We start from the raw sequence: 5,801 nt of genomic DNA, 5'->3' as shown, positions 1-5,801 counted from the left end.
CCCACCCCCCCCCCCCCCGCTTTTTCCATTTTTTCACACAAATAATATTATGAGTACATATTAATGAAGAGTGTTTAAGTCTTTATAGACATCAAGTAATGAGTATATTATTGTCATTGAGTTGTCAAATTGAGTATATTATTGGGCTTTTGTGAAGCCATATACTACTATGTTCTAGATTCACGAGTTGATTTTTCAGATTATCATTCGTCTAGTAATTATTATATCAGAAATTGAATGCCATATTTCTTTTTTATTTTAATTTCCTTCAATAAAAAAAATATTTTTATAAAGATAATAAATATGAGTTAAGTGATCATATGATAAATTAAACTACAGGAACGTTACGTTCTCCACTAATACAAATAGAATTGCCTTTAATAGTATAAATATATGACTTTAAATACAGATTTTCTTGTTGAATATCAAAATAGATAGTATCTTTTAAAATTTTAAAATATCTGAAAAAAGAGGAAAAGAACAAAAGCAAGGGAGGGAGGTAAAGAAGACAAGTGGACAAGTGGAGGACAGTTAAGTGATTCAGGCAAATGGCCAACCTCCCATAATCACTATTTACCAAACCTTTGACGTGCTTCTTTTGTTCTTCTGTTTTTCTGCATGCAAATTGTAATGACGGATCAACATCGTTTGTGGTGCAGTGATAAAATTACTTTATTTTTAATCACAATTTGAGCTCTAGTATAGAGAAAATCCTATTAAAAGTGTTATTACTAAATGGGTCTTGCGATGCATAATCCAAATTTAATTGAAGTTTTTGTTAGAGTTTTGCCCTGATTTTCTTTCCTTATTTGAAGTTTATTTATTTCCTTAAAGAAAAGTCAAAGTATTACCATAAATGCTTGAATTTTTCTGAAAGGAAAATATAATTTTCTTCCATATTCGTTTATTCTTTCCTTAGAGGAAATGTTTGGAGATCTATAAATTAAAAATCTTTATTCTCATAGTATAACACAATAGTATCTACAATGTAGTCATTTAGAGAGTTTAGAGAGTCTTGTTTAAAGGGAGATTTTCTCCTAAACATATTTATATTTTTTTTAATATTAGTTTTCAATATGTAGATCGTTTGATCAAATCATATTAATAATATATCTTTAGTATGTTTTTATTTGTCGTCTAATTTATCAATCATATCATAATTTACAAATTATAAGCTTCCGCATGACGCCCTAATCACCTTCATAATCCAACAGTTTTAATACAGTCAGACACCAAACATCAAACGAAAAACAAATAAAAAAAGTAATGAGTGAATAAGGTTTTTGTATAACGGTTTGACAGGTCATCACGCGGTCATTTCCAAATAGGACACGAGCTTCAGGTTTCCTCTTTACGTCACACTTACCTGGTGGCTAAGGCTAACGAACTGGTGCCTTTCTGTCTACCACTCACTTGCCACGTAATCATACTTCTCTCTAGCCCCACCTCCATGCCTCAGGTGCTTGGCACGTGCTACCAATTTCACTCGTAGCTAATAAAAATTCATCGCTAAATTTTGTTTTTTTTAAGATAATCGACTTCTATATGTATATTATATCATCATTGTATAATTAGTCTAAGTTGACACGCGCGACTATTATGAGAAACGAAAAAGTTGTTACGAGGAGGTAACGTTTTAACAAGATTGCAAATAATTAACAATTGATCAAACTTTTGTAACTTTTTTAAAAATTACTAATTACAGAAAAGGTTGTTATTAAAACAGAAAATAAATAGGTTACGTTGGACAAATCTAGCAAATGGACAAATCATGTATAGCCGTTCGTATAGTGATCATCATAATTCAGTAATTCATTATACTAAAAATGTTATCTCTTTTCATTGGATTATTTATGTGATACTAAAGTGTAAATGCTAGATATATTGGAGATGCAAACAAATAATTTGTTAAGATAAGGTATGGAAATTAATTTTGAAGCTTATCCTATAGCCTTTTTTTAACATAAAGTCGTTTTGTTTGGCTAAAAATATGCATGTATAGTGTGAAATGGGGAGAATTGAAATCGTTAGTCATTTATATAGCTCTTGAATTTTTTTTCCCTACCCATTAAATTACTCTCTTTTTCTCAAATTAATATTATATTTTATAGTGAATTATTTTTATATCAAATTAAGTGTTATCTTAAAATTTTGTTTACTTTTCAATTACATCCTTATACTCCATATTTTTTTAACAGTGTACAATTTTTAAAAAATATTTATTAAATAAGGATAATTTAATAAATTGTATATTATAATATGATAATTTTAATTAAAGTAACACTTATTGTGAGATTAGAAAATAAATTAGTAGTTCAATCCTATTTTAAAGTTGTCACAACGAGTATTAATATTATCCCACGTGCCCTTTACAATTGTTTTTGTTATATAATCTTTTTATTAATAAAAAGACAAAAAAGTAGTAAATGCAGTTGTCAAATGCAACACTTAGTTATTTTTCTTCTAGTCGTAAAATTCTGTCCATGCTGAATTGTGAAAAGCATTTTGGGACTTTGCATGTTTATTCAACATATTTCTATATTTGTGATTGTTTGCAATATTTTTTCTCAAAAATATATTACAATCACAAAATAAAAATAAAATTTTTATTTCATCAAGTTGTGAGTATAAATCTATTTTTCTCTCTTTAGATTTCTCCGTAATTCCAAGGTCGTTAATGACATGTTTTTTGAACTTGGGATGATATGTGGACCTCCTTAAGATTTTTTTAATCTTCTCGATGTATTTAATTGTTGTCAAAAAGAGTTTTGATACATCTGATCTCTTTGTGAATATTCTATGAATTTATGAATTTTTCATGATCGCTCTTCAAGGGAATGTATTACCTTTTATATATGAATGAGCGAGAGTTTATGATAGAGTAGCCTCACTCGTCCTATAAAGTCCCACAAAATTTCAACGTGTACCGTGACCAGATAACATTTTATTTGATATTGGCATGCATACATTTATATCAAATTAAAGTTGACAAATATCGAGCAAAATCTAAGAAGATATTAAAAGAATTTAGGCAGTCATCGTGGGTGCTTGCTTCATCTAGGAGTTTTCTGAATCTCTCCAATCACAGAAATTAAATTCAATGTCATAATGTTAGTAATATGCATGTGATCGAGTAAAGTCAATTTCATGGTTCAAGTCAATAAAAATGAAGAACAAGTTCATTGAATGTTGGCAAAATCTGTTGGGATTTTCATCTGGAACACGTTTTGCTATATATAATCCAATTGTACATGTGAAATAACACCACAAACATCACTTGGAAGATATAACATGACATATTGATATTTGATCACCTATATATCATATTATAGCATGTGGTCAAGTAAGTTTCTTTAGTAGAAAAATTATATTACATAAGTAAGGTAAAAATATTTTACTATTTATACACAAAATTTTAAATTCCCTCGACATAAGAGCATGTTCATTTTTCAAGAGTAATATTTTTTGAATTGCTTTATTAGAATTTTAGATTGCGTTAATGGTCGATGGTCATAATTAATCTCCAATTGGCGGCTATCTTGATGACGATAACACTATGGAGGATCTGAAATTGATCCATAGGGATTTGTCTTATTGCTAAATGGATAATCAATTTTGATAAAATGTGCAATATTTTCTCTCTCTTTATTCTACGTCAAATAAGATGCACTATTCCAAGGAAAGAGAGCAAGGACTAGCACAATTCAAAATTTAGTTAGTATTGGTTGATTGCGAAGTTTAATATATCTAACAACTTTACCATTGATGGTTATGTAGACGGTAGAATCATATGTTTTTTCTATCTTGTGTTTCATATTTAATTTGGAGTCTGATTTGCATAGAAAAAACTTACATTATGATTAGAGACGTATCTAGGATGGGGTCACCGGGTTCACGTGAACCCATGCTCTCCTCCTGAAATCATATGTAGTAGTGTTATATTTTTTTAAAAATATTTAAATATAGATATGTGAACCTATAGTTAAAGTATCATACCGTGCAATTATGATTTGGTGCCCCTCTCTACATGAAGTTAGAAATTTGAATTTTTTATTTATCTCGTTTTATTTTCCTTTCTAAAATTGGATAACGCATCTCCAAGTGGTTTGGATAGCTAAAAATATTTTTGGACCTATAATTTTAAAATTTTAATTATTTTTAGAGATAAGAACCTAAATGTTAAACCGATCAAATTTATATCTTAGATCCACCTTTTTTTAATAGTGCACCCATCATCTCATGTATAATTAATTTCTCCCCAAAGATTAACAAGTTCGCAAGAACTAATAAACATATAATTCACAAGTGCTAATATTTTTTTAAAGACTATTAATTATTAAAAATAAAATCTAAATAATATACTAATAATATTATTTTGAGATCTATTAATTGATTTTCTAAAAGCTTGAACAGTAACACTATGTTTACAATACAACACCAACAAGAGTCCATGATATCTAGCTAACACAAGCACATGTCACATTTGGGAAATAAAATATCAATACCTCTCAAAGCATACCAAATAAATGACCTTATAGTTCTTCAATCATTAAGATAAATAAAGTCTTCTCCTCCATTGACTTGGGTGTAAGTTACCACAAATATTGAGAAATATATTATATTTAAAGTCAATGATAAAATCTTTGAGAAAATTGACAATCCTACTAAACCAAAAACTAATTTAAGTAGATGATATTATTATTGTGATCATTTCTCAAGTAAATATTATGGTCAGTGTGAGTGATTGGGTGATTGACTTTATGCTACTAAGCATATTTGTGTGACTTACACCCAAGTCAATGGAGGAGAAGACTTTATTTATCTTAATGATTGAAGAACTATAAGGTCATTTATTTGGTATACTTTGAGAGGTATTGATATTTTATTTCCCAAATGTGACATGTGCTTGTGTTAGCTAGATATCACAGATTCTTGTTGGTGTTGTATCGCAAACAAAGTGTTACTGTTCAAGTTTTAGGAAAATAATTAATAGATCTCAAAATAATATTATTAGTATATTATTTAGATTTTATTTTTAATAAGGAAAAATCACCCCACATATATATTTAAGAGATAATATTACATGTTTTAAACCTACTTTTTAAATATTACTATTTATGCCATAGGCACGCCTCAAGCTACGAGATTTCCGTGATTTCCAATAGTTTTTACAACATATGTATCTTCTAAAATGCAAATATCTATCACATGATGCTAAGGGGAAAAAAGAAAAACGAATTCAACCCTTGTAAAAAATATGTAAATTTCATATATGACATATATTATAGTACTATTTTCAAGTTATAGCAGTAGATTTAGACTTTCAAGCTATAGCATTAAAAATTTCAGGTTATAACAAATTTACAAAAAAAAAAGAAATGTTTTTATTAATTGGAAAAAACTTTTTTTTTTTAAAAAAAAAACGGAATTAGAAATAATAAAGAGAAAAAATGGAAATAGATGTATTAATTAAATTTGAATTGATTGATGATAATTATAATTAGCATAAATTTAGGAGATTCAAACTAATTAGGAATATTTGTTTTCCTTAATTCACTCTAATCTATTAAAATTAATTAAAAAGTCTTATTTTATCCATTTTTAAAAAATAAAAAAATAAAACCAGATGTAATTGATGTTGGTGCAACATTTAATGATCTCTGTTTTAAATTGTAAGATTCGTTTATTCCAGTATTTATACAGATTGTATACAACTTCATACATCTTTAAAAATACTTAATCCACGCTTGTTAAGACAATATAATTTACAATTAGGTTGTAAATTGTCCAGGATGAAAAAA

This window comes from Solanum tuberosum, unplaced genomic scaffold, assembly GCF_000226075.1.
Source record: "Solanum tuberosum cultivar DM 1-3 516 R44 unplaced genomic scaffold, SolTub_3.0 scf00497, whole genome shotgun sequence".
NCBI lineage: Eukaryota > Viridiplantae > Streptophyta > Magnoliopsida > Solanales > Solanaceae > Solanum > Solanum tuberosum.
This window is presented reverse-complemented; position numbering follows the sequence as displayed.